A 22,189-nucleotide genomic window follows, 5' to 3' on the forward strand; every position below is an offset into this window, starting at 1 on the left:
TTGAAAGATTTCTGCTTTCACTGGACTCGAGATTAGTTTGTTGCTTTCGCTGGGTGGATTCTTACTATTGCCTTTCTACATTGAGAGCTCCTCTGTCATATCTTGTGCGATGTCCAGACACTTTCTCCATTGATCAAGGGTAGGTCTTTTTTTTTTTCTTCCCAATTTACCTGCATGTACCACAGGTGCTGAGGATCATTTGTTTTGTTTGTTTCTACCATTTTGACCCTTCAGTGTAAATATGGCTGAGGTTTTAAACCAACTAGAGCAGCACTGAGTGCAACATAAGTTAATCTCCTTGATTTTTTTCGACATTCTGAATGGATTTTGTAGCTTGAACTGTGCTCTGTGCTTCTGAAGACAGACTGCTACCATTTCTGGATGTGACTGCTTTACATAGTGTTTGCCTACAGCCCCGTTCCGCAGCACTCACAAACTGTTGTACAGACACAGGCTAAGAAATGGCATGAGTACAAATACCCACGGTTAGGATTAACAGCCTTTTTGAAGATGCATTGACCAGTTCTGGGGAACATTTTTCATAGATCTACCTAAAACAAGTTTTGTGATAGAATTTTAAAAAAAATATATCCAGCACCTCGAATCTATGGCACAATCCCCCCCTTTTGTCTGCTTATCTTACTTTCCATTGGCATGAAATTAAAGCAGAAACCCAGGCTCTATGTCATACACCTTAATAAATTTAATAGAAGGTATTGTTCAAGAAAAATGGTAATTCACTGCAGCTTTGAGATGATTGACAATTTAGGAAGTCAGAATTTCAGGCTTTTAAGTCTTTCTCCATTGAACATAATTAAACATAAACCAATTTTGCTGGTGTAGCATAATTTTTATAGGCGATTTTAAAGCCCTGGTTTCTCTGACAGGATGTATGCTAGATGAACTGCACTTTGCTTTGTATGAAGAACCCAGGTGTGCTGCAAGCCAAGACTCCTGTGATGAGTTTGTGCTGTGCTGTTCCTTACATATGAGCATTTCTCTTGTGAACCAGATTGATTCCACTCTTTCATCCACTGACTTCACAATGGAGGTAAGAAAACTGAGCTGCTTTCTTCCCTGTTTTTCACTACGTGCAGCTACCGATGCACGTGACTTTGAAATGATATCACCGGGTTAAGCAGAATTTTTTGAAGGCTGACAATTTTATGGGCACTGTGACAAATAACTGACAATTTCTTGGTTGATTTGTTTCCATCTTGTTTGGGAATGGCAAGCAAACTAGAGTGTGCCCATAAACACTGACCTGCTCACAAAGAGAAGAAATATTTGCTTGTTGCTTTCTGCATTAAGATACTAACTTGGACTACAAGAGCCTCCTTCTGCTCTGCCTCTCTCAAAGCTGGATTTTTCTGTCCTAAGAGTCCCTTTTGAGTCAGAGCAGAGACCTGGCCTGCCGTATCCAACACCGTATCCATCCCATGTATGCTGTTTCCATCCTCACAAGTGCTTTTAGAAACAGTAAAGAAAGAGGAAAGAAAAAAAAGAAAAGCAGAGTTTCAGTGGGAATAGTCCAGCTGTTTCAGTTTTGACCGACATTTTAAACTAAGTGTAAATGTCAGTATGAGGGGTAAGCTAGTGAGAAATCAGCCTGCATGTGCTCTTAGTCACCTGAGAGTAGTAGGGGTAGGTCTTGAAAAGTTGACTTTAAAAGAATATAACCATAAGAACATGATGGGTCCAATACATTTGTATTTAATGTGACCACATAACTGTAAAATAAAGGAAATTGCTAAAGGAAATGTTTTGTCACATAAACACTAAACCACAGCAAACACATCTGGCAAAGCTGAGGATCCAGCTCCCTAGACTGAGCATCAGAATACCATAAATAATGTCAAGAGGCAGAAATGGGGCTGTCAGATACTGCTACTGTCATTATCCTATTATTCTGAATAACCATGAGCTTTACTTGTTTATGGAAACTGTCAATTGATATTTTAATCCGCAAGTGAAGAAAATGTTACTATTTTACTATATAATCATTGAAGCTAATCTGTTTTCAGCAAGGTCATTATTTACACAACTTCCTTTGTAATCCCTCACATACACACACAGATAAAGGCTCTGAAGCTTAATCTTTCTAGTGCTGAAAATGGGACTTTTATGCAAATGATAAAAGTTCTTTGTTTGATTTATTTGTAAACCAAAATAGTCTGATAGTTTGCCTTGAAGTTAAAAGGAAAAAAAAACCATACTCTGTCAAATCCCGTGTATTCCTTTTTATGTATTTTGTCATTTTCCCTCTATTAACAGTGTCCTAAGGTAGAACAGAAGAGTCCAGTCTAGCTTGTATTCACATACTGTACTTTAGCTTTGACTTTTTAGGTTGCAGCCTGTTAAATTTATTGACTGTGAGCCCCTTGAGCTGTTGAGGAGTATGCAGCTTACATTGTATATCTTTTGAAAGACGATTCTGGTCGCCCGTTATCTCTCCAGATACAATTTGTCTTACATATTCATGGGTTTTTAGTGCCAGGACCAGTTCCTTCGTTGTAGCTATTGTTTGGAATTCTTGCAGTTATTAAGGCTTAGTAATTTTTCAGTGCTGCTCAAGGGATCTGAGCGTCAAATGGAATAACGCGTGGGAATTCGGGCAGTGAAAACCCCTAAGCAGCTGGCTTTGGAGATCTTGGTAAAACAATAAAAGAAAATAATCTGAGATGGCATGAAAGAAACTTTGAGGTGTCTAGTACATTTTGTATGTACAAATAGAGCTGGCCAGAAAGTAATGCTTTCCATTCATTAGCAATTACATTTCATTTTAATTTCAAGATTTTATGCCTGAACGTCAGAGAAAATTTCATTTGAGAAACATCAGCGCAGGGACCTGGGAAAACAAAATATGTTCCCCTGCATGCTGCAGCTGTTTTTCTTAGTGGTAGAGCTGACCAGAATATTGATTGCACTAGGAAAGGGCTTAAGGTGGAAGGATCTGTATTGAGGTTAAAGCTGGGGATTTCAAGTCCTCAGTTTCATAGGAAACACCAAGAGCCATGGTTGCTCTCTGGCACTTTGAGGTCTCTGGCTCCCAGAGCTCACCCACGTGGTCTGTCTAGAATGCAGGAATATGAAATTGCAGATGCCATGATTCTGGCTCATTTTGCCTAGTTTTGGAGCTGACGAGGCTGGATACCATGAGCAGCACAGATTTAAAAGTACAGAAGGCTGGGGACTGGGAATCCTACCCAAGGACTTCCATCTATAGGTATCCCACCTGGTTAGCTTGAAAGTTAGCCAGAATATATTTACATCAGGAGCTATCTTGCCAAAATCTGTTGTGCATCTGTGACAGAACTTGGGCTTCTATTCAGATCTTCTGCATTCTGCTCCAGATGTGACCGCTCATCATTTGATCCTGAGATAAAAATAAGCACCAGCGTACTTTCATCTCCAGACAGTGCATGCCAGGAGTCAAATTCTCTCTCTGGGAAAGCCACGAGAACAGCCTTGAAGCTGCAAGACATGAACGTAGCCTGAATTGAGGCATAGGTCAGGTCTGTGACTGCTGTCTATATTCCATGCCACACTGCAAGACTGGAGTCAGACTTCCAGATATTCTGCTCAGATGCTTGTCTCTTCAGAAGCAGGTTTTGCTAGGAGCATCCATGGCTTCAACAGGTATAGAAAAAGGAAAATAATTCAGTCAGTGTTTTATTATGACAAATACTACTAATTTTGTTTTGACTTTCTGTGGAAAAACGCAGGATGTGATGGTGTTCCCATTTACTGGTTTAAATCCCTTATAAGCAAGCTAGGATTGCCCAAAACACTTGTAATGGCCTAAAACATGAACACAAAAAGTTCCATATAAACATGTGGAAGAACTTTACAATAAGGGTGACAGAGCACTGGAACAGGTTGCACAGAGAGGTTGTAGAGTCTCCTTCCATGGACCTATTCAAGATCTGTTTGGATGCCTACCTGTACATCCTGTTCTAGGGGATCTGCTTTAGCAGGGGGGTTGGACTTGATGACCTCTTGAGGTCCCTTCCAACCCCTACAATCTTGTTGATTCTTTGATTTCCAAGGCATTGACTCACGCACATATCACCTTACAGCTTTCGTAAGCAGAGAAGTGGCAGCTCTTAACAAGGTTTAAATTACATTTACTCTCCATAGAGAGGATGTGTAGCAGAAGAGGGGTTTATTTCTGACTTACAGTGTACATGTCAAACAAGTACAATTATCTGAGTCATTATAGCCACCATCATAATTAGCTTAAGTGAAGCTGTTTTCAGCTTTCATATAGCCTCAATTTGCTGCAAAGTAAATCACCAAAATAAATCAGTATTTTATAACCTAGCAAACATTGTAGATTTTTACAAGCAAAAATTAACAACAGTAAAGCACAAAAAGCAGCACGCAGAAATCCAAACTCAACACACTGTGCCTGGGCATTTCTGAATGCAGCACAACTCATTGCTTGGTTTCTCTGAGCTTACTGTGACAATTTCCAACACCAGACACTTTCATTCAAGCAAACAGAAAACATGTAGAACCAAATAAATGATGACACGAAATGAAGCTTTGATTAGGAGTCTGTGAATAACGATCCTTTCCAACCAGTCAGTGTCTGGGATGTTTAGCATGCTTTACATTTGGAATGTATCAAGCAAGTTCCACCGATTAGATTTTTATATTGAGAGAAACACATTTTATTAGAGAGGGAGCTTGTCAGGGCTTGGCGCCAGTCGGCTTCAACTGGTTGTGCTGCAAACACCTCCAACACCCTCATCCTGAGGACTGCAAGAGGGAACATGTTTCATATTTTCCTCCTTTGTGTTCTGCTCTGCAAATTCATAAGAGGCAAGCACCAGTTCTCCCTTGGGCTCTATTAAAACAAAAAGCCAAAAAAGTTTTTCCATGTCATGAGGAATTCATCCTTTCACAAAGCTAAAGATTGCTATTAAATTTCCATGCATTTGAAAAAAAATTATTGCAATGAAGAAAGTATTAATTAACTGCATTTCTCAAGTGATCATGTATTCAGTGCACTCAGAAAGTGGGAAAAAACTCATTTTTATGTAAGTTCAGTTAGACTGTGATTTTTGTTGCCAGCAGTATGACAGGGTCCGAAAACAGAGCAAAAGCCTGAAACGTGAATAAAGAGAAAATCTGCAGGTGAATGTTTTAGAATGAGTTTTGGAGGAGGGGATATTAATTCCAGTTTCAGAAAGTGATAAAATTTCCTCATGTTTCACAGCATGAGCAAATTTTTTTTTTTTTTTTAATTTTTTTTTTAATGAATACTGGAAAGGCATTTAAACTACAGCTACTTAATCCCACACTTCCCATATGGATTTCACATTTCCTCTACAACATCTGGCTCTGTCTAGGGCCAGACATTGGTTACTGGGTGAGATGAACACTACCCTAGCCTGTCCCTTCTGTGTAGGAGGGACACTATTATGTCTTCTGCATATTGTCCACTGGTACCCTTTGCATAAAAAGTGACATTTTAGAATAAGGCACATTGTTTAATTAATTATCTTATGTGCTAAATGCTAGTATCCAGAAAAACAGTAGCTGCGAGCAGCCTCCTTCAGCCTGAAATTGGATTGTAACCATATATCAGAAATTGAAAATTCCACTCTTAGATTAAAATTACACTTTATCATTAGAAATGTTTATATTTCATTTAAAAAAAGTCTTTTGTGTTTCTCTGCACTTTAGAGAAGAAATAACTATTGTGTTTGCTTTGGAATGAATGAATATAATCTCAAATCTTTGTTTGCATCACTGTGCAACATACCATTTTCTCAAATGAAAGCTCAGAGTATTTGCAGAGCAGATGGCAGAAGTGTGTGTGATTACCTCACTGCTTCTTTGTACTGAGCAGAGATGGAGGCGAATTAGGGCCCATCAGCAGGAGGGGTGTTTGTTTTCTTCCCAAACAAACCATCAAAGAATCCCAGAGCATGTCTTAACTATTGAGACTGAAAATTGGGTAAATTTTCTCTGCCTGATCCCAGTAAAGGATTGTGTATTGCTTATAGGGAAATTATTTCCAAAAAGTTGCTGGAAACTGTAAATGCCTACGTAGGAGATAATAGCAACCAATCTTAGGCCTTTCATGCACAGGGAAGCTTTACTGAGTAGAACTGAGAGAAAAAAAAAAAAAGCAGTGTTGACAAAAACTCAGGTACAGATAAAGTTATACAAGCAAAAAAATCTATTTGCCACTACTTTCTTTGTTTTCTGCTGGGAGATCTGTATGATGCTTTTGCCAATAAACCCACTTTCCATGCCAAGTTCCCAGCGTGTGCTGGTGCAGCTCTACCTGCAGCTAAACATTCTGAATACAAACAAGGCTAAAGATGGCTAATTCATTGTATTTCAAGTCTTGCAGTATGAAAATTTCAGATTCCTTACCATTCCTGTTCTGAGAAGGAAGCTGTACTGCAAGTGTTAGTTCCCAATTCTGCAGTTTTAATTTGTGTTGGGCCTGGGATGTTAAGGCACAGCACTGATTTCTATCACATTACACAGTGTAAAGCTGAGCGAAGCAACAGCGAGCGTAAAGAAAGGATGCAGCCAAAGCCACCTCAGTACCAGCAGGAGTCATATGCAGAGCAAGCTGCTGTGAATGCTCAGCAAAGCCAGATTTGGTGTATTGCAATATCCGACTCTGTGTTCCTTGTGTTCCAGGGCCTGGACCCCTGCAGAGGGATTTCTGGCACAGGAGGTGAGATAAAATGGTGCCGACAGCCATTCTTTGTGTCTACCAAAGGTTATGGGCAGCTTGACATTTTCCAGCATTAAATGCCAGAAATCTGTTCACTGGAAAAAGTTTAGGCAGTGCTAATTAAAAAGTGATAGCTTAATGCTTCCCAAGACTCTCTTTTGAGTTGCGGAGGTATTATCTGGCCTGTAGCAACAGCTCTATCGTCTGTCACAGTTCACTGAGGCAGTCATTTCCAGTGGAAACACATCGGCTTAGACAAAACTTTGCCAGAAATGCAACGCAGGGGGAGAGACAGTAAGGTGAAAATAAACAAGAACTCAGTGGTAATTGCTGCTCTTTTAGAAAGCTGAGCACTGGTTCAGGTCTTCAGTGGGACTTGCTCAGAGCAGGGAGGGGTGCCTGCAGCCACACATTCTGACCTTATTCCTTCCTGCTGGGCTCTTTGAAGTTTTAGGATGGTTCATACTTCCCTCTCCAGTTGGTTTGGTTTGGCTGAGTTTGGTTTGGGTTTGGTTTGTGAGATTTATTGGTAAATTCCTGGTAGACTACAGGAATATTTTGAGTTTTTAATGATTGTCGTGTGCAGGAAATGCCGCCATTGCACGGGGACAGTGACATTCTCATGTTTATTAGACATTTGCCTATTTTCCATCACTTCTGTGCTGTAATGGATAATTTGGCGAGATGCATAGCAAAATTTGTTACTGTTTTTTTTTGAGCGTGTCAAGCTGGAAGTTCCTGTTTGACATCCATTTCTGTGGAATTAGCCAAGTGGGGCAGCAAACAGATTCGGTATTTCCACTCAGCGTAGCACAGAAGGCAAAGGTTATCACCACCATAGGACACAAGGAGGGGCGGGCACTCCTCTGGGCTGCCTCTGGAGCTGTGCTGGTGGTGTCCAGTGAAGCAAATCTGCTGCAAATTACAGCATGTGGTTATGGATCAATTTACGCTCCTGCCTGTTGCCAACAACGTGCTGTGCACGAATGGAGCTAACTTGGTAAATATGCTCTCTAGTAACTGAAAATAACCAAGTGCTGTTGAAAGGAATAATTAATTAATGTTTGCATAGCGTTTAGAAACTGAAAACCTCAGTATTAGTGCTAAGTGTTCAGGGCTTTAGCTTTCCCATCAGAAGTCTAAGTTTTTCTCTTTGTTAGTCTTTAGCCAAACAAAACATTAAGAGTGCAAAGTCTTTGTGTCTAATGTCCCCAGTCAGGTAGTTTTGTGCCTGACAGTTGTTAAAATGCCCTAAGTAGACAAGAAGAAACTATAAATGGGGTGAATCAGCTCATTTCTACTGATGCCAGCAGAAATAAGTTGAGTTACGCTAGCTGGAGATCAACAGCAGGCTCTGTAGCACAGTTCCTCCACTTGCCTATTGGGCTCAGCCAGCCAGAACCAGTAACTGGCTTATTCCCTGCAGCTCCCACCTCTTTGAACCCAGGTGCCAGGGATGAATACTAAACTGTGTTAGGGCACAGCCTTCCTTGCACAGCAAGGCAAATTGTATGGCTCAGAGCTGCTATCTGAGGCAGCCAGCATGCTAGATGAACTGCCCAGTGATACCCGTGAGCAGAAATCCCATTTATCAGCTGTGCTGTGCAGAGAGGTGGCACTGATGTTTGACCCCTGGCTTGAAAACTCAGGGGGACAAGGAAGCCTCTGTGTCTTTCCTTCCAAAGTGCTTGGCTCCCTCACAAGTCCTGATGAAGCTGGAGTCCCCAACAGAAGTGTGTTTTACCTGGGAAGCCAGAAGAGCTGTGAGCCACTCAGCAGGAACCATTTGGGGTAAGGTGAGGGACGAGGTTATGTACTTAGACAGCCCCAGCCAGTCCCCCATGCCCATATCTCTGTGTGTGCAACTGCTCCCTTCTCTGTTCTGAAGGCTAATCTGTACCTCCAGACATTTGCAGTCAATATTCTTATCTGCCTAGCGGGGTGTTAATCTGTATTTCAGAAAGGGATGAGTGGGAAGACAGTCTTGTTGAAAAAAGGGCACTGTGCAGAAGGCAGTTTAAGGCTAATTGGCTGGAAAAAGCATTGCACCAGTCCTTCAGAGCATCTCTTTTTAGGGTTATTGTATGACTTTCCAACACAGGCTCCCTTTCTCCAGCCAGGAACTTTGTCAGACTAAATTTGATGATGTTGAGCATCTGTTCCACGCTCATGATTATCCAGCAGCTCACGCTTAGCTTCCAGATTAATGGAAATCCAGATGATGTGCCCACTTCAGCTGTGCAGTGCATGAGCACTGTGCCCAAGTATACATCACGTGTATGCTGGCAGCAGGGCTGGGAGGCTGAATCCAGTTTTTGATCTGAGAACTGTTTCTATGAACGTTGTTGGTATAAAAATTACTGTTTGTTCTTTAGATGATAGTGGAATTTTCAAGACAAACAGGGAGGCCCATATGCATTTTAAGTACTTCCCAAGTAGAACAATAGTTTAGCAGAGGTAGGGAAGGACACAGGATTGCCTATTTAGGTTAAGGTATCTCACTGTATTTTTTAGATCTTGCCTTTTTTGGATCTGCCCAGTGTTGTTCTGAATCAGCTCTTAGGTGTTTCTTCTCACAGGAGACCAGTGACTTTATCTTCTGCTGGACTGATTGGCAGCGTAAGGAAGGTTACCTGCCAAGCAAATCCAGTTATTCAGCCCTTGCCAGTCCTGAATAGGGCTCTGTGATGGATAAAGGGTCACATAAAGAATTAAAATAAGCCACCATAACAGCAGAGTTGCTGGTTTTTCAGTCTCCACACCAGTCTAGGACAGAGTATGTTCAGCTCATTTCATCTGTAGTGCTGGAACGCAGTGCCAGAAAATCTCTTTATGACATTTTTGACAGAGCTAAGTGTTACCAAGATATTTTAATGTTATCTTTCTAATTAGCCAGTTTAAATTCATTTACTGAAAATGAAAGGGGCTGGAATCCTCATGTCTTTCTTGCTCCTATCTTTGCTTGAGTTCACCACAGAGATCTTAGTGCAAAATCCATAAAGAACCAAAAAAGTGCATATTTGAAAGAGCAATTCAAGCATGTGTGCAATGTTCCTGGCTACAAGTAATTGCAGGCAAGTACTGACGTTTCTGCAGTTCTGGACAAATGTATTTGTTACTTTATTAACCCACTTGTTCTCTTCAACATGTGTCTCTCCTTCTCTCATTTCCTAATATTTCCCAAGTATTATTACCTGATTTGCAGAACATACATACGCCGATGATCATATCAATGACACCACAGTGTTATGAAGAACTAGATGGGGTGTTATAGTGCTCTTTTGGAAGGGCAGAATTTTCCTTTCTTACTGGTTGTACTTCCTCAAGTCATCAGTGCTATGAGAACTGTACTCCCTTCTCCATTCCAGAGCCAGTTCTGAGATATTCCAAGACAAATATTCACCATTCCTTGCTGCTCTGAGTATTCTTTCACCCCACAGAGAAATGATTTTATTAATTTAAATAGGAAGAAATATGTATAAAAATGACCCAAATTTGGTACTGACTAAATCCTTATCCTGTGAGGGAAATGTCAAGGCACCTACTGATTGTTCCTGAGTCTTGTTGAAGTTCCAGAAACTTCTCTACTTACCTACTGGAGGCTGACTCAGTTTATGAAACGGAGCAATTTATCTCCTGATGGATCATGATACAGGTATCCAAATGAACCACCGGTAATAAATGGGGTATTTCCTCTGCAGTGATCTGAACAGTGAATAAAGAATTAATTTGCATTTATTTTCAAAAATTGGGAGAAAACATGGTGAGTTCCCAAGGGTGCAAGTGGACTTGTTTGTATTTATAAGTAAGTCAACATCAAGCTGATGTGATTAAACTGTTACTCTGTCAGTGACTTGGCCCTGTTCTTTTCTCCATCTGGTAGGCAGGCAGGCAGATTAGATTTATGCTGCATGTTTATTTTCGTGAAGTAAAATTAGTTTTTTGTTTGTATTTCTAGGCACTGTGATGTGGTAACAAACATACCAAGTATATTAACTTCTTAAAAAAATGAGGATTTAGACAAAAAAAGAAGACATGCCTCCCAAGGCACTATACTTTATTTAAGGGAAATGGAAATACACCATTTTTTTTTTTTTAAATGCTCGTTTACAGACTTTAAAGAAAATTAAATTTATAGTGTAGCCTCTGAGTTCTGGAACTACCAGTTGTTTCCTGAAAGTGACTTTGTAATGAGTTTTGGGAAATCATTTTAGTATTGACTTGGGTCGTAATGGTTGGCTGTTGCTTTTTTGAATAAGATTAATTAAATTACTCTGAACGAGCTCCAAGTCCATGTCCTTCTCTGAGGCCAATTGTGACTACGACCATAATAAGTTCCTAAAACATATTTCAGAAAGTAAATAATCTCCAAACCTGGAAGTATGTCATTGTGCTCTTGTAAGAATAATGAACTGCATTTGATTAATTGTTTCAAGATACATCACTTTGTTTTGTACCTTCCTCAGTTGAAAGAAGCAAGGGTTATTTGGTTGGTTAATTTTCTGTACAACAAGAGATAATTTTGATTACGTCTTAAAGAAAGAATAGTTAAGAAGAAAGTGCATAGGCATAAATAAGGATTGGCAGTTGTACTTCTGATTTCAACTCTGAAATGTAGGACTCTTCATTTCTTCATACTCTGGTAAGCTCAAATGAAATAAGAGCCACATTATATCAGGTTCTATCAAAACATACTTAACTCTTAATTTACAGAAGCTTTGAAAATCCATGCCAAATATGCAGAGATTCCGTAAACAGAGAGGTGAAAGCACTTATCCAAAGCTGCTCTATGTGCCTGGGCTGATGACAGTTGACAACCAGGACTTCAGAGCTCCATGCTGGTGTCCAGTCCAGTGAGCACTGCTGCTGCTTGGTAAGCTGGTCTGAGATATCTCCCCAAACGCTGCTCTGATTTTCCACAGAGATGGTATGTAATTTGAAAAATAAGATTAAAAACCAGTAAGACATACCTCAAGGAAAGTCACCAAAAGTGATTGGTGTATGTCCCCCATAGAACCATGGTGAAGGGAGACGACAAGAACTGGTGAAAGAACAGAAGCAAAAGGAAAGAAAACCGTAGAAGTTTGTGGAGTAATTTAGGATGAGCAGCTGCACAAACTGTCTTAACAGTGACAGACCATCTGCAGTCCCAGTATAGAGAAAGATCAACAGCTTGAGTGGTACGAGCTTCCAAAGGAGAGTCTGGTGCACTTATCGCATCTCCTGTGAGTTCTCCTTGAGATGAAGTAGGTGAGCTTGGGAGCACAGCACTCCTGATAAAATTTGGTTCCGTAAGGATGGAGGTTGCTAGGGAGCAGAGCCTTCTTATGCCGTTAGGAAGGATTTCTATTTCCTTGGCGTTAGTTTCCTTGCTAGGAAGTTCTGCTCTCATTCTTTAGGCCATAAGATCTGGGCAGGGCTGGTTTGATGGGCAGATGAGGGTGGCTGGCAAAGGCTGTGAATTTTTCTTCTTCCTTGTTCTTAAGTGTCCTTAACTCCTGCTGACAAGAGTAATATGGAGACTTAGAGGTCTTAAATAAACAGGAATCCTGCAGGGTACAGGTTAAACTAACACTGAAAGAGCCAGTAGCTGCAACGCTCTGTAATTATTTCCATGATCCCAGTGCTCTCTTGCTCAAGGCAAAAAGATTTGGGTACCAACTTCTGGAGTGAAATGTCAGTGTTCCCTGAATCCCCTGCTCTACTGGTGTTCCTTTTAGATCTTCAGAAAGAAAACTTCCTTGCTCCTCAAACTGATAAAAGCATGAAGGATGATTTGGTTGAGTAAATGCAGTAAGAAATGGCGACCTGTGTGAAAGTTTTTTTCATTCTTATTTAATTTATATATTTGTGCTGTTTTGAGCTCTAATACTGTTTTTACCTTCTACTTTTTTTTTCTCTTCAACTCCTGGTATCGTTGAGCTTCAAAAAAGAAGAGTTTTCCTGGTAAATGTACTGTTTTACTTTGTATTAATTTGAATACATTACAGATAAACTGAGTTTGCTGCTAGCCCACAAACACGGTGGATATGAATGCACACTTCTCACTAGTTTTCTTCATAGAATTTTAAACTTGTTTTGCTATAGATGGAATCTCGATTAAAGGAGTAATTAGTATTTCTGTCTGTTGAAAATAATATTTTAATTAGTTGTAGTTAATCCCAAAAATTGGAGAATACTCCTTCATGTATTAACATGTTATTTTATATGTTATATTTAAATACCTAAAATCACATTATTCTCTAATAATCCCTGCTTGGTGGGATTGGCATTCAAACTCTGAGTGGTAATGACACTTCCTACACCTTTAAGAATAGAAAACCAAGCAGTCTCTTGAGCTCTTAATTTATCATTCAGTATCTCATTACATGTAATCTGTTTGTTTTTTTTTAGCAAAGGAAGTAGAACAGCACTTTACCTGAAAAGCTGATTTCGTAAATGACTGATGTAGAAGCAGGCAAGTATAAAAGAAACTGAACCCAGGATTTGAACTTCCAGTAGACCAAGAGAAAGAAGTTAAAACCCTTGCAAATACAGCCATATCACAGGCTAAGTCAAGTCTACATGTGCCATTGGATACAGCTAAGAAGAAAATGAGCTTCAGCCACTGTGCCTTTCCTCTGTTCTCTGAAAGGGCAGAGGTTCTGGCAGACAGAACATAGCAGATTCAAGGGGGAGAATTTGACAACAATTCACAGTGAGTAGACAAGCAAAAAAAAGACACATTAAAGCAAAAAAAATCTGTTTGCTTTAGGTAAAGTATGGACAGTTTCACTGCTGGTGCTGAGGACAAATTGTATTCAGAAAATAGCCTGGTTTTCTTTGTCTTGTGTCTTGTGCAGAGGCTGTTGCTGTACATGGACTGTGAAGTTTATGGCTATGGGGATTTTAGAACTATAAGCATCTCTGACAACCCAGTTGCACTGTTGTTTTCTCTATTTTAACAGCACATCTTTTTCAGTAGGCAATGTGAATTGTTTTCAATTATTCTTGGCTACATTTTTTCCTACAGATTCTGACTTAATTAGACTCATTAACAAGACCAAGCAACATATTGTCTGTGGGAAAAGATTTCAGATGAGAGAAGACTGTTATACAATTTATTCAAATCCTTCTGCCAGGAGAAAGAAACTTGACCAAAACAAGGAGGCTTCCAAGAAGTGGCTGCATTGCTCCTAAAGCTGCTTTTGGAGAGAACAGGGTTTATTTTTGCCAAAGAATGTAATTGTTTTGGTTAAAAATATCTGCTTTGCTTTCTAAAATGTATTTTGAACACAAATATTACTACTGGTAGGTCTGCTCACAGTGATCCTGCTAGGAAAGACAGATGCTTCAAGATAGTTCTTCAGATTTTTGTTTGTTTGTTAGTGGGGACCCAATTGTATGTAGAGATAATGCACTGGGCAGCATCCTTTCCTCAGGGGCTGTGCCTGCTGTGGGAGGCCACCCAGCTCTGTCACAGTGGGGAGAAAACAGAAAAGCAAAAAGAACAGAGGGGAGAAAAAAGGACAGATGTAGAAAATTAATGCTCGGGAGAGGGATTTCTAGTTCTTTAAGGGATTTACAGCACACAGTCTATGGAAAATTTTCATCCACATCCAAACTGGTCAGAAATTTCTTTCAGGAACTGCCTTTGCTAACCCTGAAGCAGCCGACAGTAGCAGTAGCCTCTTCTCCCAGGCAACAAACAGGACCTGAGGAAACGGCCACAAGCTGTACCAGAGGAGGTTTAGGTTAGACATGAGGAAAACTTTTTCTCTCAGAGAATGGTCAGGCACTGGAATGGCTGCCCAGGGAGGAGGTAGACTCGCTGTCCCTGGCAGTGTTCAACAGGCATCTGGATGAGGAGCTATGAGACATGGCTTCGTAGCTTGTGGTAATAATGGTGATGGGAGGACGGTTGGACTAGATGATCTTGTTGATTCTTTCCAACCTCGTGATTCTGTGATTCTCTGATCATTGCCACGTGCCCTTTCTGCACAGGGGAGTCCTCCAACCTTTCAGTCACACAGTATTTTGTCTGTCCCTCTATTCAATAACCAAAAAAAGTGAGATTAAATTTCTTGGATACTTTTAGAGTTGAAAATGTTTGTGAATTTTCAACTTCATACTTTCTGAAAATCAGTGGTATCTCCTTTCCCCTCCTCTATTGCAGACAGTGCAATGTGGAGGACAGTAGCAGCCTTCATGTACCAATGGGCAGTGGGGCAGTGGCTCTTGGTGCCCATCCAATTCTTTGGATGTATCATATATGAAATTGCTGTTAACATATAGGCAGGTGAGATTTCTGCTTCTGTCCACTTTTTTGCATGGCATCTCACTGAATTCTGGCCAGCTTTCCAATTTATAAGGACCACTTAGACTCTTAATTCTGGCTTTGTGAATGCTGTTACACTTCATAGCTCAACACGCACTGCAATTTATATGTGAATACAGTCTTACATGATTTAAGTTAATGAAAGAACTGACAGAACTCTGTCTGAAATACCTTCCTACATTTAGATCTGAGTATTAAATTTCTTAGGAAAGCATATTTGCAGACACGTTCGTAATAGTGTTGATTAGTCCTAGTACATATTTCCTCAGTTTGCTCATATGATTTTTATGCAGCTTTACCAGGGCAAATATAGATGCCCCCTTCTGTTTCACATATCCACTAGGCCAAAGAACATACTGAGTGGTTTTTTTAACTTTTCCTCCAGGTGCTCTGGAGAAAAGCACTTACTTTAACAAAATCAGACTGCATTTTATTTCCAAAGTTTTCTATTTAATTTCTGTGCCATGGCTGCAGCCAAGGCTTGAGGATTTTATTATTGTGCCAGTGTGATTGTAGATATGAACAAGACAGTTTTTCAAAACAAGTATAATCAGCCACAGAATAGGTTTAATGCAGACTTCATTCAAGTTGGTATTCTGAGAACTAATTTATATTTTGTACATTTGAGTGTCTTGAACAGGTATTTTTGTTACGATTTTTAATGCAGTAATTTGATGAGATCATAAGGATTTACTTTGTATTCATATTTTTGCATGTAGGTGAGGTGTCATTCTACAAGCCTAAAATTTCTCATGCAAGAGAGCTAAAAATAATGTGAATTCACACAGCAATGGGGTCTTTGGGTCTCTTCACTCTCCGCCTCATGATTGCTAATGAAAAATCTTCAGTGGAGAATCTATGAAGAAAGGAGAAGAGTATGGATCTATTTAACAAGTAAGAATTTCATTATGAAACAAATTCTGGATTCCATTCACTGTGTTGAAGTTTCTTTCGTCCTTTCCATGTTAATTTATATTCCACTCTGTCCTAGATACTATATAGTTCTTACCCTAAAACTGCTTTCAAAAATACCGAACATTGTTTGGGGGAAGATTTTTGTTCTTCTTTTCTGCTGAATGTATGATGAGAAACTTGAATAACCCCTTAAGGAAACACATTTAAAGAGAACTGTTTTTAAGGTGGGGAGAACAAGCACTGAAGCAGCTGCTGAGTCATCTCCTCCTACCAGGAAGGCATCTTCAGTAAACCTGAAAGCATGTCAAAGTCAAACCAATGCTTTACTGGCGTAGCAAATCTATCTGGGATATTATCAGATGGCTTCCTGACAAATTTTTTGGGGGAAGACAAGATAATTAAGGAACCGACTGTAGAATGTGAGCTGTTATCTTGAATACTGAGCTCAGCGGAGCAGGCAACTTGTAAATGTCACCGCCAAACCAGATATTTATTGGTTTGACCTGACACACTCTAACTTTTCCATAAGTAGTGAGAAAATATTCCCCATCACTTGAGACATTTTAAATTGCAGCAGATTGAACACAGCCTGAAAGAAATGTTCTCTTGAGCTGATTGCTCTTATGGCAGCTAGGGGAGTGATGAGATGACGTGCTTTGTTTCACCTTCCTTCCCTCTTCTTTTCAGCTTCTGTCCTGTACTTTCCTGCCACCACCTCCAAGCTGCTGCTGTTTTTTTCTACAATTGAATTTGTTTCCTTAGCACTATAAGGAAAGCGGGCAACTTTTATATAATATCATGTACATGGAGAACAGGAAAACATAGTGACCAGAGTACAAAACATTCAGAATATTTTTAAAAGCAAATATTGACTTTTTTCCCTCCTTGCTCACCAGCTGCAGAGAATACTGCGAGAGAAACCAATCAGAGACTCATTCCCAAACTGTCCAGATGAAAAAGACCCGTAGGCTACTTTGCTTATTGCCGTAACTGTCTGGAATTGCTTCGTGCCATATATTTAAGCACTATATTCAGGCTAATTTGCCATAACTTTTCACCAGAAAGCTATCCCATACCATGATAAATCTTCCAACCAATCCTGTCCTTGAAAACTCATTCCACGTTTTCATTCCATTTTCATTCAGAGCCAGAGATGCTGCCATATATTTAGAGGTTGAGGACCTCAAGCAGGCATCAGAGAATGCTGTCCAGGCTTTCCCTCTCTGTTCCTTTGTTCTGTGGAGGATCTGGCACTGTGATAAAAATTCCAGACAGGCAAGTAAAACCGATCCATATGACAGGACTATCTCCTGCTTTCATCTCCTGGAGATAAAGACAGCCTTTCTTACCTCTAAGTTAGGAAAGAATTCTCTAACAAGCATGAAAGGAGAAATGTCTTGGAACACCGCTGGTCCTACCATACTGAATTAAAGAAAAGCCTTTATTGAATACACTGAAGAAACAGAATTTTAAAATAATCATTTCACAAGTATGGTCTATCCAGGTGAACAGGCCTGCTCTTGGGGCCAAGAAGACCCTGAAATAATTCAGACCTCATTCTGCAGCACAGAACCCAGCACGGTCTCGTTCACCCCCAGCTCCCTCTTAGCTGTGCCTGCAAAGTGTCACTGCACAGGGCACAGTGACTTATGAATTGTGAATATGTTCATACCTTGATTCTGTAAATGCTCAGCCACTTGTTTGACCTTCCCCATGACACATCACTTAGCCTGTTAAAAATAATGGAAGTTTTCTGTCATTTACAAAAGAGCAGATGCAGATGTGAGATAAAATGAAGTTCAGATTCAAAGCTATTCAGAAGGTTGAAAGTTCTAGGTTGGAAGCTATTTCGGAACTTCGTTCAGTTCGGTTTTAGCTCTGGATTGAAATTACAATTCTTTGCCTTTCTCATCTAGATATTTGAGATAGCTTTAATGTGGTTTGTCAAATAATTTTCAAATAGTGCTGCCTCAATACAGGAACTGAGTTCTGCCTTTACAACTTTTAGTCAGAACCCTTGTAAATGTCACTAAAAATATTAGAAAACACTACTATTTCCATAAGTGATTATGAAGGTGTGCTGCACTGGAAAAATAGTAGTCTTTCAGCTGTATGCATTATCAGTTTTTAGCTCTGCAAAGTAAATTCTTGGTTATCTCTCTTTATTCCACACAAGCATGGTATTAATAGCCTGGAGCAATCTCTGTGTGCCCTTTCAATCAGAAAAATGTCCTGATTTGTATACTTACTTATGTAGTATAGGCCAAGCTGAAGTGCAAATTTATTTCCTAAGGAAAAGAGATTTAATGTAAAAGGTGATCTGCAAAAGTTTCAGTTTTACTTACCTTGGATAAGCACCAAGAAATGAAGCTGCTTATTCAAGCAGGTCTCAGCTGAGAGCTGCAAAGTCAAGGATGGCAGGGAGGTAAGCAGACAATATTCTGTTCTCAGATTCCTTTCTTCAAGGTGAGGTGTATACTAGGATTAAAGTAGGATTACCACAATAACAATCGAGCCCACACTACCAGAACCCCACTTCACAGTGCCCAGCTCAGAGCCCTCACTTCCTGTTCCCCAACAGTTCCGCGCCTCCTCCACTGAGATTCACCTTTGCAGCCCTCCCTTTCTGATATCCCAATCCCTCCAAGGTAAAACCTTCAATTCCTCCCGCACTTCAGCTGCACACTTCGCTGCTTGTCTAGAAAACAAAACCAAAAATGTTAAAATATATATTTACTGGTTTGTTTGAAATCTTGGCTTTCCCAATCTTAGTGTAATTCCTGATCCTTAAAATGACTGCAAAAAAATAGAGAGAGGACGCGGTGAGTAAACAGCATAGTCATCAGCTACTTGTTTGGAGTGCAGAGAGCTGCCCACGAAGTACGGTGTGCTGAGAATACTTTCAAAGATGAAAAAGAGGCCCATAGAGAAATAGCTATTATCTCAAGTAATCTTCAGCCCAGGGATGTGTTTGTGAAATAACTTTTGGAGACCTTTGGTAATTCAGTACCTCAGCCTCTGGTCAAGGAGGTACGAGATCAGAAAGGAGATGTTCATAAGCCCTTTTGAAATTCCATTCTCCCATAACAGCAGGACATTACAATGTATGGTATGTGGCAAACAAAGGATGGATTACTATGTGATGACCTAATGATTATCAGAAGAGGAGAAAAAAACATTGCACCGTCTCTGTGTAAGTTTCATTTATCCATGAAATAATAATTGCTTCCCTATTTGCATTTCCATTATACAGAATAGCCTACCTTCTGACATACCACCACAGTGGTACTGTTTTATTTATTTAGGCTGGATGATTTGCTTTTCACAGTATGACCAGCTGGTAGAAAAATAGGATTCAATAATGCAAACATTTCACAGTAAATAAATTGCATTAATACAACACAGTATAAAAGCTGTGCTCAGCAGTTTTGGTAGGACAAGGTCTGCTCTAGAACAATGTGTACAGCTTTCTTAACAGTCACTCTGACAGCTAAGTTACATTTTTTTAATATGAAATATTAGAAGAAGATTTCTATAGAATTTATTTAGGAGTTTATCTACTTCTCCCCATTGAAAAGTTACATGTTCAGTTGGCTGCTTTCAAGAATAGCTCTGTGGCTCTTTCTGTCTCATATTCACTGTTGTGGGCTCCTACATAAAATCTTTCAGTGACTAAGGACCACATAAGGAACAGAACTGCATAACCATTAACCAAACTTCACAGTCACTCCATCCAGAGATAATCCACACCCACCTTTCCAAACTAACCAGCTAAAGACTCAGAAATGTTCTTTTAGGATTAGATCTATTGACTTGATTGCCTGACAGATTTAAGATCCCTTGCACAGATTCCCAGCTCCTTCGTAGGCTGACATAGAAGATAAATATTCTTTGCTTCAGTTTCAAGCTATAAGAGAGACTGGGCCTCCTTTCCTTCTTCTTTGGTCATCTCTGGTTCTAAGATAGCCACAGCCTCAATTTAAGAAGTCCTTTCTGTAGTTTGCTGATTGATTCCATAGCAAACACTTTGCTTCCACAGCCTAAGCAGAACCTATACATGGAATGTATTCTAAATCTCCATTCAGCACTGTCACCTTTGATATTGATGCACTGCTACAGAGGAGACATAAATATTTGACAATAAATGAGACACTCGGTGTCATGACTTTGTGCCATATGTCATGTGCTACGAATTGACACCTGACATAAAGTGATATGAATTGGCTCTGATTTTGTTCTAATAGTCAGTGGTGTGCCTTGTGGCAAGGGAGACTTTCCAAAATACAGTCTTTGACACGGTACCTACCTTCTGTCTCTCATGGTGTCTCATGGAGTACTTTGGACTCATGGCCCCGTGCAGTGCCGCCAGTCACTTCTTGTATTTTGCTGACAATCTGTGCCAAAATCCTGCTATTCAGTAAGGATCCATCAGAGAAAGACAGCGCATTATTTTACTGGCACAGAAACTTGTTTGGACACCGTAAGACAATATTTTATATATTGCTTAACAAATTATTTTAGTGTTTTGTTTGAGCCTGATAGAAACACTGGACTCTTTTGGTATGAATGGAATATTGTTAAAGGAAAGAATACAGAGAGGTCACATCCTTCTTAGTTTGAAGACAAACCAAAAAAGAAAACGCCTGCTTTTAATGCTGCCCATTGTCCTGTTTCTCCTTGATTCTTTTGCAACAACTGCAATCTTTGTTTTCTGATCCAGCATTGAAGAAAAAGAAGAGCCTCTTGCATATGGTTGTATTTCTTCAGCAATTACTTGACTGTTTTTATATTTGTAAAGGTATCTTACAGACTTAACAAGAAAGAATAAAAGCAATCATGTCTTTAATTCTTTGAATCTGTCAGCACTGCAGCTCAGTAGTTTAGGACTTGCCATTCTTATCTCTGAACGTGTCTCACCAGTGTTACTGCAAGCCGTGGGTCTGTGAGTAGTAAAATTACAGAAGAAGGTAAGGTGAGATTCTAAGCCTTTATGGCCTTTGACAGGAAATACCATGTACACATACTTACTGTTAGATGTTTGTCCCATCTGTCACTACTGTACTGTCAGTGTTTTAGCTACAATGGATATATACACTGTCCCAAAAAGAAGGTGTAGGTATTAATACCTCATGTGTATGTATTACAGTATTTTGTTCTAGGGTTTGTGCTGAAGTCTTTTTTCCTATATAATACTTGGCACAATGTAACCAATAAAATATTGTTTCAAACAACTTATGTCTCTTTTTAAAGAAAATATTTCTTCATGCTTACATAAGCATCTGAAGCACAGAGCACGAAGCCATAACAAAAATCCGTAGCAGAAAGTGATGCAAGGCATCTTTCTATTTTATCCCTCATTAAAAATAACGCGCACGCTTACTTTCTAAACGCACTCATTTCTACAGTGCACAGACATGACAAGCTCCACTGTTCTTTCTTTACAGATATGATTTACACAAGGTGGACCCAGAGCAAAATAAATACATAAAATGAAAATACTGTTGCTATATTTATCATTAACAAGACAACTGCAGCCTACATTCTTTCTTGATTATAATTAATACAAAATGGTAGGAATTATAACAAACAAAAAATTTCTTGCACATTATGCATGAGATTTGAATTGATTTGATTCTCATCCTCTGTGATGTCCACACAATAGTCAGAAAGCTTGAAGCAATTAAATGTAATAAAGATCTAAATATGTTACATTTCTTTTTCAGCCACTGCTAAATTATAACCTTAAAAATGATGGGATTTCACCAGGGTCAGCATCCATTGTTCATAAAGGAATTGGGGAATGTATGTATCCAGTTTTAATTATACATGACCTGTAAGTCTATTTTTATGCATATTTGTTGTCTCTTCTGCATAAGGGCAAAATGCAGGATTTCCTCACAGTACAGTCTTGAAACACCAGTTAAGCCAAAGCAGAAAGGCTGCTTGACTAGATCTTTCACCGACAACCAGCGCTCCCCAGCTTGGCCTGATCTCCTTCCATTAAAGCTGCTGGAAGTGTGATAAGCATCCTCAGGTGAGGATCTGACCTGCAGTTTTTGAGCAAGAACTTCCTCCAATACAGTAAAATTTCAAAGCATTCACTTTGAAAGTCTGAGGCCTTCTGCAACAGACATTTTTTTCCCTGTCACAGCATCGTCCTGCCTAATTACTCTTCTGCTGACAGTAAACTAAATATTGAACACCCCTTCAAGAAATTTGCCTTTTTACTTCTGAGCTTTTGAAAGACGGAT

The 22,189-nt window shown here is 39.6% G+C and overlaps 2 long non-coding RNA genes across 3 annotated transcripts; one reads left to right on the forward strand and one right to left on the reverse strand.

Moving 5' to 3' along the window:
• Nucleotides 1-140: 140 nt before the first annotated feature.
• Nucleotides 141-11,681, reverse strand: LOC128082751 (uncharacterized). 2 transcript variants are annotated; one of them, XR_008207820.1, is made up of 2 exons: nucleotides 10,299-11,681; nucleotides 141-3,630 (listed from the first exon to the last, which is right to left on the reverse strand). It is a non-coding gene; the product is annotated as an uncharacterized LOC128082751 (long non-coding RNA). The 2 variants fall into 2 exon arrangements; XR_008207821.1 differs by having other exon boundaries at nucleotides 141-4,852.
• An 864-nt stretch (nucleotides 11,682-12,545) lies between these two features.
• Nucleotides 12,546-21,153, forward strand: LOC128082752 (uncharacterized). Its single transcript, XR_008207822.1, has 6 exons — nucleotides 12,546-12,652; nucleotides 13,100-13,403; nucleotides 13,719-13,927; nucleotides 14,862-14,984; nucleotides 15,743-15,917; nucleotides 16,626-21,153. It is a non-coding gene; the product is annotated as an uncharacterized LOC128082752 (long non-coding RNA).
• Nucleotides 21,154-22,189: the final 1,036 nt, after the last annotated feature.

This window comes from Tympanuchus pallidicinctus, unplaced genomic scaffold (genome assembly GCF_026119805.1).
Source record: "Tympanuchus pallidicinctus isolate F22 unplaced genomic scaffold, pur_lepc_1.0 scaffold22, whole genome shotgun sequence".
In the NCBI taxonomy this organism is placed as follows: Eukaryota; Metazoa; Chordata; class Aves; order Galliformes; family Phasianidae; genus Tympanuchus; species Tympanuchus pallidicinctus.